This window comes from Podarcis bocagei (genome assembly GCF_964188305.1).
Source record: "Podarcis bocagei genome assembly, chromosome: 17".
Classification (NCBI taxonomy): Eukaryota; Metazoa; Chordata; class Lepidosauria; order Squamata; family Lacertidae; genus Podarcis; species Podarcis bocagei.
In genome coordinates, this window is record NC_138143.1 from 35,383,357 (window position 1) to 35,397,711 (window position 14,355).

Consider the following 14,355-nt stretch of genomic DNA (forward strand, 5'->3'; position numbering starts at 1 on the left):
TGAAGTTAGTGGGGCTTAATTGTCATGGCTTCACCCAGAGTGCCAGGGGAAAGGTAGCTTTCTTAAGAGGCAGAGAACTCTGCCAGACGTCCCAGCTCCTACACAACAAGTAAACAGGTTGGAACCACTTGACACTCTTGGCTCACTCCCAAAAAAGTTCCGGGAATTGTAATTGTGTCATGATGATACATATCCCTAAAACACTGTTTCCCAAAGTTTCGAGAGCTGAGTCACATTCTTTTTCTTTTCCTTGAGTGAAATTGAAGGCACACTTCGTTCCTACCCCCCCCCCAAAGGATTTACATTTTCAGAGGGTGCAAAATAATAATAACAATAACAATAACAATAATTTTATTTAAAATAAAAAAAAATCCTTCCAGTAGCACCTTAAAGACCAACTAAGTTAGTTCTTGGTATGAGCTTTCGTGTGCATGCACACTTCTTCAGATACAAATAATTTAATTTGTATCCCGCTCTCCCCGGCCAAAGCCGGGCTCAGAGCGGCTAACAACAAGTGAAAATAGCACAGCATACATAAAATCACACAGTCAATTGATTAAAATACATTCTAAAATCAATTCAGAATCAAATTAATGGCAACCATTGGGTTAGAGTTCTGTGAGGATTGCCAAAGGAGGGGGTCAGGCTGTGCCCTGGCCAAAGGCCTGGTGGAACAACTCCATCTTGCAGGCCCTGTGGAAAGATGTCAAGTCCCGCAGGGCCCTAGTCTCTTGTGACAGTGCGTTCCACCAGATTGGGGCTATGGCCAAAAAAGCCCTGGCTCTGGTTGAGGCCAGCCTAACCTCTCTGTGGCCTGGGACCTCCAAGATGTTTTTATTTGAAGAACGTAAGGTCCTCCGTGGGACATACCAGGAAAGGCGGTCCCATAGGTACGAGTGTCCTAGGCCATATAGGGCTTTAAAGGTTAAAACCAGCACCTTAAACCTGATCCTGTACTCCACCGGGAGCCAGTGCAGCTTGTATAGCACTGGGTGAATGTGATCCCGCGGCAAGGACCCCGTAAGGAGTCTCGCCACGGCATTCTGCACCTGCTGGAGTTTCTGGGTCAGTCTCAAGGGCAGTCCCACGTAGAGTGAGTTACAATAATCAAGCTTGGAGGTGACCACCACGTGGATCACAGTGGCTAGGTCAGGGCGAGAGAGGTAAGGGGCCAACTGCTTAGCTTGGCGGAGATGAAAAAATGCCCCCTTTGTTATAGCTGCAACCTGCACCTCCATAGAAACGGAGGTGTCAAAGATTACACCCAAACTCTTAACGGACGGCGCTGGCACTAATTGGGCCCCCGCAAGAGATGGGAGTTGGCCCCCCAATCCCATATTGTCCCAACCCAGCCAAAGGACCTCTGTCTTCGAAAGATTTAACTTCAACCGGCTCCCATGTAACCATCCAGCCACAGCTTCCAAAAGTGAGAATTACTCTAGGGCAAGCCCCTGTTTTGTGCAATTCTCCCTAATTAGAAGGAAGGAAGCTCACAGAACTGATTCATGCATCATCTCAAAGGGAGACACCTTGGAAGGCAGGTAATTCTGCTACACCTCTGTATCAGGAATGAGGCAAGCTCAGATCAGTGCATGCAAAGAAACAGGGGGCTGCCTTCTCTAAGGGCAGGTACTGTGAGCTCACAGAGCTTTTAATTACTTCATTAACTTATTTTATTTGTAATGATGCACTAGCAGTTCCTAGAAGTAGGCATGGATGAATCGGTTCATTTTGGTTTCTCAATTTTCCTGTCTTAAATTCAGTTCTCCATTTTTCTGCAGAACTTAAAAAAAAATGTCATGAAAATTCATCAGCAATTTATTGTATGTATTGTATGTTGTATGCAGTTTGGGCTCCCATGCAGATTTTTGCAAGCTCTTCTCCCTAATAGATTTTTTTTCATGTTATTTTAACTAATGCATGCGTTTTAATGCACAATTCCCCCTAAGACAAATTTCCCCTGTGTACACATTGGTGGAAGAAGTGCATTGCAACATTCAGAGAAGCGTGAATTTCATAGGAAGTTGTGTTCCATTCGCGTATTGATTTGATGAGTACAAAATAGGTAGTCTTTAAAATACAAACAAAATCAAATCCCTCCCCCACCTCCACCCAGGAGTACTTGGTTTGTAGCAAAGCCTGTTGAACTGACTCAAAACCGGTTTAAATCTGTAGTCTGAAGAGGCAGCTGGCAGCTACAATCCCATTTCTCTCCCCCCCCCCCCTGTTCTTTCATCTTACTCATTTGCAATTGCTTCCAAAATTTGCCCTTCCAGATAACGAAGTACAAAAACAAGGTATTCTGTTCTCTGATCCCATGGGGTTGTTGCGTCTCCCTGAAAAACGGCATATGAATCAGAAAATTTTATTTTTAGGTTTTGCTAAAACAAGCAAACTCTCTCCTCTTGCTGCTGACGTGCCCCTTTCCTTCCTGCTAAATTTCTAGGGAAATACTGGGTGAGTACATACATACAATGACATAGATTTCTATCTGTGGAAACTACAGTACTGCCTGTTTTCAAGGATAACTAATGAAGGATACTGCTTCAAAGGGAGAAGGTATGGGTTTATACCTAGACAGCATCTTAAAAAGCAGAGACATCACCTTGCCAACAAAGGTCCATATAGTTAAAGCTATGGTTTTCCCAGTAGTGATGTATGGAAGTGAGAGCTGGACCATAAAGAAGGCTGATCACCGAAGAATCGATGCTTTTGAATTATGGTGCTGGAGGAGACTCTTCTTGAGAGTCCCACGGACTGCAAGAAGATCAAACCTATCCATTCTTAAGGAAATCAGCCCTGAGTGCTCACTGGAAGGACAGATCCTGAAGCTGAGGCTCCAATACTTTGACCACCTCATGAGAAGACTCCCTGGAAAAGACCCTGGTGTTGGGAAAGATGGAGGGCACAAGGAGAAGGGGAAGACAGAGGACGAGATGGTTGGACAGTGTTCTCGAAGCTACCAGCATGAGTTTGACCAAACTGCGGGAGGCAGTGTAAGACAGAAGTGCCTGGCGTGCTCTGGTCCATGGGGTCACGAAGAGTCGGACACGATTAAACAACTAAACAACAACAACAACAACAACATCCTTGAATCAGTGGTGTAAAAAAAAGTGGGGGGGACTCTTGAAAGAAATGCTAGGTCCCTCCAGCTGTTGTAGAACTACAACTCCCATCATCCTTAGCTAGCAGGACCAGCGGTCAGGGATGATAGGAGTTGTAGTACAACATCTGGAGACCCAAGTTCGAGAAACACTGTGTGCTATTGCATTGGTGGAGGTGGACAAAGAAGGAGAGTTGACAAAGGGATGCTGAAAAAAACAACATGCTAGGTTGTCATTCATAACTTGGGATACAAATGGTGTTTGGGTCGGCTGTTTGTGTACTTTTGTATTTTATGATTTGATTTCCCATGGAGAAAATGGGCTTTGTATAATATCTTGGATATGCCCGCAGGAACAGTGGGTGTCAAGTGTGAGAGAAGAACAGCATCCATTGTGTGCGGATACTGCCCTCGAGTTCTGCAGTCTTTGCCCCTGAGCAAGTCATTTCCAGAGCATTGAATTTTTATGGGGGTGAAATACCTGTTGCTATGGGCCGCCTACAAAGCCAGTGCCCCTGAAATGGCAATGAGAAATTGGCCAGGAGGGCAGAGACAGATTTCATATTACCATCTGCAGGGCAGCCATCTGATGAAGAACGACAGGGCCTGCTGAGGCTAGGAGTCACCAGCTGACGCCTCAGCCCCAGCCTGAGCACTAGGCTTTGCTGGCTCCAGTGGCAGTAGCAGCAGATGGGCAGAGTTGGATCCCATGGCATGCCTCTGCCCTACAACGCGTACATTAGAGAGGCAGAACAGAAAATGGCTAAGTGGTCCAATTCTGCTTCTTTGCCAAAGCTGTCTCACCCACCTGCCCTCTGCTCCTACCCTGTGAGGAATGTTTTTCCTGAGTCGTCACTTTTTCAGGAAGGAACAGGTGTGCTGCTCTCCCCCCCCCCTTTGCCAATTCCCCACTTCCTCCTCCTTTCCTGGGATACCAATATGAATAACTATTCTTAAAAAACAAAGGGCATGTTAAAGATTCCACCCCCGCCTGGAGAAAACCGCTCCCTGTGAGATGACTGGTTTCCAAAAGCCCCTTCAGTCAGAGGGAGAAAGCCAGAAAACCGTAAAGTAGAAATGACAGAAGGAAGCCCTTAGATTTGTGTATCAAGTTAAAGGGACCCCTGACCATTAGGTCCAGTCGTGGCCGACACTGGGGTTGCGGCGCTCATCTCCCTTTATTGGCCGAGGGAGCCAGCGTACAGCTTCTGGGTCATGTGGCCAGCATGACTAAGCCACTTCTGGCGAACCAGAGCAGCACACGGAAACGCCGTTTACCTTCCCGCTGGAGCGGTACCTACCGTATTTTTCGCTCTATAACACGCACTCGACCATAACACGCACGTAGTTTTTAGAGGAGGAAAATCCGTAGGCATGCCACCCGTAGGCATTCCCTCCATAACACGCACAGACATTTCCCCTTACTTTTTAGGAGGAAAAAAGTGAGTGTTATGGTGCAAAAAATACGGTATTTATCTACTTGCACTTTGACGTGCTTTCAAACTGCTAGGTTGGCAGGAGCAGGGACCGAGCAACGGGAGCTCATCCCGTTGCGGGGATTCAAACCGCCGACCTTCTGATCAGCAAGTCCTAGGCTCTGTGGTTTAACCCACAGCGCCACCCACGTCCCTCAGATTTGTGTATATAAGTCTGTAAATTGGTATGTGCAGATTTGCACCTTATGAGCCTTTTTACTGGATTTAGCAGTACCAGTGAAGGCAGGTATCTTCCCCATTTCTGAACTGGGAGACAGGATTCAGAAAGGGAAAACCACCTAGCATAGGAACCAATTCAATGCCCCAATCTGGATTAAGGATGCTACAATTTTCTTGAAATTACAAGAAAGAAGATCCCGACTTAACATCAGGAAGAACTGTTGACAACAGTGGAACGGTTTCTCTCAGGTGGTTGTGGCCTCTCCTTCCTTGTCTGTCTGCTTTTGCTGACATTCCCGCATTGCAGGGGGTTGGACTGGATGACCCTCAGGGTCCCTTTCAACTCTACCCTGTACTGTTTTTAACACTTGATCGGGAGCCGCCCAGAGTGTCTGGGGAGACTCAGCCAGATGGGTGGGGTGTAAATAATAAATTATTATTATTATTACATTTCTATGGTTCTATTATTTTAAAGAAAAGGAGAGGTCTCATTTGGTCCTGAGACCCCCTCACTGTGCTATTTAAGAGTTGTTGGGAGAATGAAACCCTTGTGTTCTGTTGCTTGCAAACTGAGCAAGGAGGAAAGGGGGGGGGAGTGCTCAAGAGGGGAAAATGGGGAAGGAGGGTGCAGAGGAGGATGAGTTATGGGGTTACAGGGTGCACTGGGGAAAGGGATCTAAAAAGGGGGTGCAGAGAGAAAAGGGGGCAAGGCAAACGAGGGGCTGCAGAAAGTGTGTGTGGTGGGGGGAATAAATGATAGTAGGGTGTGTTGTGCCTTGCTGTGGTGCACCTGCGGGGTGAAACTAAGAAAAAGCGAATTGGGTGTGAAGAGAGGTCGGGAAGCACCTGTGGCGAGGCCGAGGAAGGCGAGGAGGGGATTAACCGAGACCCTGGCAGGGGGAAAAAGGAAACGCTCAGATGGTAACAGAAATGCAGCGAGGCGCCTCCGTCCGAGTTCCTGAAATGCAAAGGCGGCCCTCGGCTTGTATATCATTGCATGTAAAAATCTCTCCCTGCTCCGGGCAGCGGGGTGTTTGGGGAGGGGGGAGGGAGGCGGGCTGCGAGAGGAGGGGCGATTTTGCGGCAGGAAGAGGAGCTGCCGCTGCTCCCTGCAGCCGGGAAATCCTCCTTCGCTTGCACCAAATACACACACCCTCGGCTTTGCCCGGGCGGCGATCCTCGCTCAGCCGGTGGAGAAGGGAGGTCCCCCTTTGGCACGCTAGGAAGGCTTGGTTTGATGGCGCTGCAGCCGGGAGTCTGGGAGGTAAGAGTTTCCTTCCTCGCCGCCGCCGCCGCCGCCATCCTCCTCCTCGCCTCTTCCATTCATTGCTGGTTTGCAGCCCCAGCAGCTGCGGGGTCCGGGCTGCGGCGCCGCAAAAGGGGGACACGGAGTTTCCTCCTCGCCGCTGCTCCCCTAAGTGACATTTGCCCATTGATTCGCAAGCAGGTAGGCGCGCGCGCTTCCTTTTGCGCCTTTTGCGCTGCGGGAGAGCTTGCAGCGCCAGGCGCAGGGCAAAACTTTCCCCTGCAGCCTGGTTTGTGTGTTTTGTGTGTGTGTGATCGGCCTGGGGGGGGGGGGGCTCCCATCCGAGGCCGAGAGAGCTCATGGGAAGCGGGGACTCGCTTCGCCCAGCAGAAAAGGCCATGCGCCCCTCGTTTCCTTGCGCCTAGACGCGCCGCTTTCCTGGAAGAGTCTCGCAGGACTTCGAGGTTTTCTTTCCGTGCATTTTGCGTGGGTGCTTTGCTCCGCGACGCTTATACACACGTGTTGCGTGTTCCCCACCCCCGCAGCTGTTTCACTCTCTTCCGAGCTTCACGTGGCGAGCGCCGAACAACAGTAAGCAAGGTAGCCTTTTGTTAAAGGCTTCCAGGGGGTTGCATTGAACTGAATGCAGTGCGCTGCGTTTCGTGAAACGTGCCCTGCAGAGCAGATGGTTGGCCGATGGAAGTCGCCGGGCATTTCTTGCCAGTAAGTTCCCTGCGACGTTACGAGGTTGGCGTGGTTCGGCTGTTCCAGGGGCGAGGTTTTCCTTGGGTGAGCGGGGCAAACGTATTTCCTCCGAAGCACATGGCTTGCTAAAAAGCAAAGGGGGAAAAAGCTCCAGTAGCGCTGCCCAGACGTCTGACTGGACCTTGATCTTTCCAATATCCTGTGCTTTAAAAACCAGATTCCTCATAAGCTGTATAAAAGACGAGAGAGGGTTTTACGGAAAAGCTGTGAAAGTCCAGGCTGTAATTAGATACGGTGCAATAACCATATTCCACGTTTCTTTCAACTTGGCAGTTGTTCCTGATCCTTTCCCATCTGCTTGTTGCAGGATTGCAGAATATACAAGTGTTAGTTGGTTTCTTTCCCTTGGTGTTTTTAGACTGCAACCTGACTCGCAGTGCCCTGGAAGGAAGTCCCATTGAACTCAGTGGGTTTTATTTCTGGGTGTACATGTTACTGGATCACAGTTCCCTTTTAAAAGTTACCAATTTCCTTGACTCTTCAAATAGTGCTGCTTGTCAGCCTAACATTTTACAACTGTGAGTACAAACATTGTTAGGATTTATTAATTACCAAAGAACCATATTATTGTTTTGTCAGGCCTTTACTAAGTGTGTGCCTCAGAAAGGCAAATAGAGCCCACCATGCGTGGATTTCCTGTAGGGGCATGATACACCTGTTATTGCTACCTGTCTGAGACTGCAATAAGGGGGAGGAGGGTCAAATACTTGACAGGCCACAGGGCGTGCCTCGCGGGCTGCATTTAGGCTGGGGAATCAAGCTGCAAATCTGGTGTTACTGATCTTATACAGAGGACTCAGCTATACAGCTGCAAATGAAATGTTTTAAGTGTGTTGTAAAGTGCGTTATACAAATGTGACACTAGATGGCGTTGGTGAGCTATGAGAAATTAAATCTATTTTTTCAAAACTTTTTTTTTTAAAAAAGCATTTTCACAACTTTTTTTATATGTGTGTAGATTCCACCAGAGTGTTTTGAAGTCAGTGCAGTGATCCCAGGGAATATCCTCCCCCCCCCAGCCCGTGATGGTGATCAGTGGGCACGATCCAACTGAAGCTTAAGTACACTTGGATTCCATTGATTCCATATCATAGAATCATAGGGTTGGAAGGAACCCTAAGGATCGTCTCGTCCAACCCCCTTGCAATGCAGGAATATACAGCTGTCCCAAATGGGGTTTGAACCTGCAACCTTGGTAAGCACCATGCTCTTACCAACTCAGCTAAAGATGCCGGAAGATACGGAGAGTTCAGCAGGTTCTTAAATCCCCCATGGATATTTGCTTAATATGGATTTTACCCCAATGTGTTAGGATTCAGATGATACCTGGATAATGGACTGCAGCTTGCTTCTGGACTTTAGACAGCAATCCTCACTGAACACAGGGGGACTTATTTCTGGATAGGACATACAGAGAACTGCGCTGCTAATTTCCTACATTGTGGAACTGGTCCAAATAAAGTTGGTCCTGCTTCAGCCTCGTTGAAATCAGTGGGACTTAGTTGATTTCAGTGGGACATAATTGCAGTTGTTACTTGCAGTGATAAATAATAATTTAAATGTTTCTGCAGGCAGAGGGCCTTCTCAGTAGTGGCACCCGCCCTGTGGAACACCCTCCCACCAGATGTCAAAGAGAACAACAACTACCAGACTTTTAGAAGACATCTGAAGGCAGCCCTGTTTAGGGAAGCTTTTAATGTTTAATAGGTTATTGTATTTTAGTGTTCTGTTGGAAGCCGCCCATAGTGGCTGGGGAAACCCAGCCAGATGGGCAGGGTATAAATAACTAAATTAATAATAATAATAATAATAATAATAATTGCTGAAAATATAAAACATGGGATCACTAATTGTAAATTATTTACAGTGACAAAAATGCATCCAACTTGAGTGACATTCCTTGAAGGTGTATTCTGGTAACATACCTGGAAATATAATCTGTTGGCTTGATATTCATAGGCAGAACTCTTAGGATTTATGTACCGTATTTTTCACCCCATAGGGCGCACCGGCCCATAGGACACACCTAGTTTTTTTTTGGGGGGGGGGAATAAAGAAAAAAAATATTTCCCCCCCCAGGCGCGGGGCTGGCGCGGGCGAAGCCTGAGCTTCCCCTGACCCCAGCCCCCAGAACAGGCAGCTCTCCACAAGCCTTGGGAGACCGGCGCGACTTCCTGCCAGGCTCCCACAGCTTGCGGATATCTGCCTGAAGCCCAAACCAGGTCGGGGAACAGCGGGATGGCGGCGCTCTGCCTCCCCGCTGTCCCCCGAGCTTGTGGGGCTGGTGGCGGGGAGAAGCGTGCTTCTCCCTGCCGCAAGCCCCCAAACCAGGTCTGGGGCAATGCGCCCCAGGCTTCGAGATGCAGGTTGCTATCCGGAAGCCTAGGGAGCCCGATGGGAACTCCCGCGGGCTCCCAAGGCTTGCGGAGAGCTTCCTGAAGCCTGGAGAGCGAGAGGGGTCGGTGCGCACCGACCCCTCTCGCTCTCCAGGCTTCAGCGAAAGCCTGCATTTGCCCCATAGGACGCACACACATTTCCCCTTCTTTTTTGGAGGGGAAAAAGTGTGTCCTATAGGGCGAAAAATACGGTAGCTGTTGTTGCTTCATACAATGTCTTCCATTGTATGCAGTGGTAGAACCGTGTGACTTTTCTCACCATGGGCGAGAAAACTTGAGGAGCATCCTTTAGGAAGTTTTCCTGTACTGGGCCCATTGAAATCTATGGAGTTGCGCAAGAGTAACCACGAGCACCTGTGCAGCTCTCATTGATTTCAATGGGTCTTGTTCAAAAAAACTTCTGGGGGAATTGTGCTCACACTAATATAGTGCCAAACCTGTGGTATTGACTGATCATTTACTTTGCAAAACTTCATTTGTTTTCATGCCAACTTTTCAAAATTTGAATAATAGCTATTAATAAATATATGTTTTGTAGGTGGCTTAGAATAGATTCTCAGTTTGGAGGATTTCTGCCGGAGGAAAGCTTTAATGAAACTGAAGAAACAAAAATGTAACTTGCATCTCCCTTGCATATTACCCATTGTATGAGCCATATTTTAAAGCTCAGCACAAATTTACATTTAAAGCATGGATTTGATTATATTCCCAGCTCCAAAATAGCCTGATTATGCAGATTTGGCACAAAGATGATACCAGTTAAAATGTAAGTCGGCCAGGAAAAGTTACATTAACACTGATAGGGGTAGGGAGCAATCAGTATCTGAGCTGTCAGTATAGAAAATCAGTGTATATATTTTTACTGGGCCTGCAAGAGTGATTCATCGCTGATGGGATTAGGAATGATACGAAAAGTGAAAATTGTAATGAAATGGCACTTTGAACAGAGTGGCTGCTCCAGAAGTGATACAATAGTGAATGTTGCATAGAAGGCTGAAGTGCTGAGTAATTATTTGCCGCCATAATTAATTGGAACCACCCATGTTAAACCACAGAGCCTAGGACTTGCCGATCAGAAGGTCAGCAGTTCGAATCCCCGCGATGGGGTGAGCTCCCGTTGCTCGGTCCCTGCTCCTGCCAACCTAGCAGTTTGAAAGAACATCAAAGTGCAAGTAGATAAATAGGTACTGCTCTGGCGGGAAGGTAAACGGCATTTCCATGCGCTGCTCTGGTTCGCCAGAAGCGGCTTGGTCATGCTAGCCACATGACCTGGAAGCTGTACGCTGGCTCCCTCGGCCAATAAAGCGAGATGAGCGCCGCAACCCAGAGTCGGCCACGACTGGACCTAATGGTCAGGGGTCCCTTTACCTTTATGTAGAAAGGTGCTGTATATCTGAACGTTATAATTTGAGGATGTTTAGAGGATTCCCTGCTTATGAGTTCCTGGAGCTGGGTTGGATAGCCAGTGGGCAGTGTTAGAAACTCAGATATATAAGCTGGACACCAAATGGCTCCTTAAATATGAATGGTCCATGCCACCATTAAGAAAAAGAGGTAGGTACAGTATAGACCAATATATACGTGGGCTTTCCCTGGATAAACCTTGGGCTTTCCCAAGGTTACAGTCACCAAAATGAAATGTATAATTGTCATTTTTCGGCAAGACAGCTCCAATGCCTTATTTTTCAAATAATGGACTGGCCAATAATAAAAACAAGTTGATTAAAATACAATTTAAAAAAGATTAAAATACAACATTAAAACATTAGGATGCAGCCTCTTCACAGGAGGAGAAAGGAAAAATAAAGAGGGGGAGGGAATCAAACTGATTCTAAGCCAAAGGCATGCATGTGTATATATATATATATATATATATATATATATATATATATATATATATATTTGCTTTCGTAGATTTTCACGGGTACAGGAATGCAGGTTTTGGTGTTTTCGGGTATCTTCCCGTGTAAGACACCCCAACTCTTACACGGGAAGATACCCGAAAACACCAAAACCTGCATATATATATATATATATATATATAACACAGATAGAATTCTACAGGAAGGAGTATTTGTGTGTGAAAACGGTCAAGATCCAGTGATTCCCCAAGCATGCACCTCCAGATGTCAGGCGCCATCCTAGTGCCCAGGCATTTTTAACTTGCTCACGAGTTGCCGATAGGGGCAAAATGCGCCTGGCTCATTTCAGACACTGCCTGCGGCCCTTCAGATGTTGATGGACTACAACTTCCACCATCCCTGACCATTGGTTATGGCCGATGGGTGTTGGAGTCCAACAACATCTGGAGGCCCATGTTTTAGCCACTCCAGCTTAGAAGCATCTGGCTGAGTACTGCTAGAAACCGGATTTCGTATGTTGGGGAGCCCCACAGGTTGGCGTCAAAGTTATTTGTGCTTTAATCCCATGGAAATTGATAGAACAAATGAGTCTAGTTGAGGTGTGAGGGATCTGCGGTCTGACTTCAGGTAGCCCTTGGAATAATCTGCATCCTAAATTGGTAATCTGCGGCCTAACTTCATGTAGCCCTTGGACTAATTTCAAGCCAAGGAGCCAGCAGGCTAGTATTACAGTTTGCAGAAGGAGGTTGAAGCATAGCTGTCAACTTACAGATTTGAAAATAAGGGACCAGCAGCCTCGCAAATAAGGGATCAGCAGCCAAAATAAGGGATTTTCCTTAGCTTATGAGTTCCATCGGCCCTTCCCCACCCGAGAGGGAGGGAGAGAGACTCTCACCCACGCCACCCATGAGCCCGGCATGAGGTGGTTGCGGCACCACTGCGGCCACTGAAGTGCCGCCCTTCTGCGTCCCTCCCCATCCCCTCCTCTTCCTCCTCCCTCAGGCCACTGCTGCCGCCTCCGGCTTCCCCTGGCAGCGCAGCGGAAGTCTCGCAAGAGAGGGGCTGCCTGCCTGCCCGCCGCCACCCGTCTTTCACAACGCGCCCCTGAGGGGGAAAAGGGAGAGAAGGAGACGCGGCAGCTCGTGCACACGCTCTCTCTCACTCTCTTGCGGAGGAGGACCCCGAGCCGCTGCTTCCCTCCCGAGCTGGGCGAGCAAGAAACCCAGGAAATTTAAGGGACATCATCAATCCAGGACAGCAGAGGGACACAGCGCTGTGATAAGGGAGTTTCCCACCAAATAAGGGACAGTTGACAGCTATGGGTTGAAGGCGAGAGTACAGGCCTTTCTTGAGGCTATCCACTTTGTTAATGTCTCAGCTTAGTCTCTCGCTTCACTTAGGTGCCACCTCGCTCAGTAACTCACTGCTTGGCTTTAGGCAAAGCCACCGTCGTGTATTCCTGTCACGCAGAGTATAACAGTACGGGCAAGATCCTACACAGTGGTTATCAATACCAGGGTAATGTATGCAGAGCACTTTGCAAACTTAGCAAAAGCTGCTTCTTAACGCTGTTCTTATTGATTACATTTCTATCTCACTTTTCCTCAAAGGAGTTCACGGTACCCAACCACCTGCTTCATCCTCAACAATGACCCTGTGAGGGATATCGGTCTGAGAGAGTGGCTAATCAAAGAGGTGGCATTCAGTGTAAGCTTTACTCAGAACAAACCTGTTGAAACAAATGAACCCAACTGAGTGACGTTCATTAATTTCAGTGGGTGTGCTCTGAGTAAAACTTAGTTGCCTGCTAGCCAAGGTTTCCCAGTGACCTTCAGTGAGGGTGTGGAGATTCAGACACAGGTTTCCAAAGTCTTAATCCAGTGGTTAAAATAAGAATAAGAGAATCATAGAATTGTGGAGATAGAAAGGACCCTGAGGATCATCTCGCCCAACCCCCTGCAATAGTAGTAGTAGTAGTGATAATAATAATAATAATAATAATAATAATAATAATAATAATATAGATAGATAGATAGATAGATAGATATCTCCCGCCCTCCCCAGCCAAAGCCTGGCTCAGAGCGTCTAACAACAATAAAAGTAACACAGTTTACATAAAATCACAATCAATTAATTGAAATATGCAGGAATATGAAGCTGTCCCCTACGGGTATCGAACCTGCAACCTTGGTGTTATCAGCACCACACTCTAACCAACTGAGCTATCCAGGTTCTGAAAGTTTTTTCTCTAGCCCACACTTTCAAAATAAAAATTTTTGCTCTCAGCACGCCGGGGTTTTTTTAATTGATAAGAAATACATTTGAAAACAAAAAGAAACAACTTCTGACAAATTGAATACATTTGACTGGATATACAGCACGCATGGTCCGAGTAGCAATAAATCTGGCTTAGTAACTTGCTATTCAGCAGGTCACCTGTGGTGAGTAACAATTGCCCCCAGGCAAATAGGCAGGGAAGCTTTACAAAACTTGGTTCCTTTTCTGTTTGAGGCAAAAATGACTAACATGGAGTGGGTGTGAGTGGGCTGGTAACAACTTTCTCTGGCATGTCATTTTGAGGATTTATTTCCAAGGCTGCAGTAAATCCTGTATTAAATGAATTTTTTTAACTGTCGGACATGATAGAGCTAGAGAAATAGGATTAGAAGGGGAATTTTTCCATAAATGAGCGTGTTTCTCGTGGGGTCCTTGCAAAATCAGCTGCCTGTTTCCATTGTTATAGAAGTGGACAATATAGAAGTTATGGCAAAGACAGCTGATATTAAAAACTTGACGGATTGATAACCATCATTTGTTTACATTCTGTCTTGATCTTCCATTTGTTAACTTTCTGTAATTTCAGATAGGTAAAGGTAAAGGGACCCCTGACCATTAGGTCCAGTCCTGGCCGACTCTGGGGTTGCGGCGCTTATCTTGCTTTATTGGCCGAGGGAGCCAGCGTACAGCTTCCGAGTCATGTGGCCAGCATGACTAAGCTGCTTCTGGCGAACCTGAGCAGCGCACGGAAACGCCGTTTACCTTCCCGCCGGAGTGGTACCTATTTATCTACTTGCACTTTGAGGTGCTTTTGAACTGCTAGGTTGGCAGGAGCAGGGACCGAGCAATGGGAGCTCACCCCATCACAGGGATTCAAACCGCCAACCTTCTGATCAGCAAGTCCTAGACTCTGTAATGCAATGCATCTGCAATGACTGTAGAGAGGGATGCGGGTGGCGTTATGGGTTAAACCACAGAGTCTAGGACTTGCTGATCAGAAGGTTGGCGGTTTGAATCCCTGCGACGGGGTGAGCTCCCGTTGCTCGGTCCC

General features: G+C 47.2%; 1 protein-coding gene across 5 annotated transcripts in view; it reads left to right on the forward strand.

Moving 5' to 3' along the window:
- The window catches only part of PRAG1 (PEAK1 related, kinase-activating pseudokinase 1), an 87,925-nt gene that overhangs the window by 23,468 nt on the left and 50,102 nt on the right, over positions 1–14,355 (forward strand). The window contains exon 1 of one of the 5 annotated variants that reach the window (XM_081176134.1): positions 5,845–6,022. The exons of 2 other annotated variants lie outside the window; for them this stretch is intronic. The gene's annotated coding sequence lies outside the window, so the exon portion shown is untranslated. Of the gene's footprint in view, positions 1–5,844; positions 6,023–6,104; positions 6,206–6,705; positions 6,728–14,355 lie in introns of those variants that run through there. 2 more of the 5 variants (XM_081176139.1, XM_081176137.1) reach the window with 2 other exon arrangements.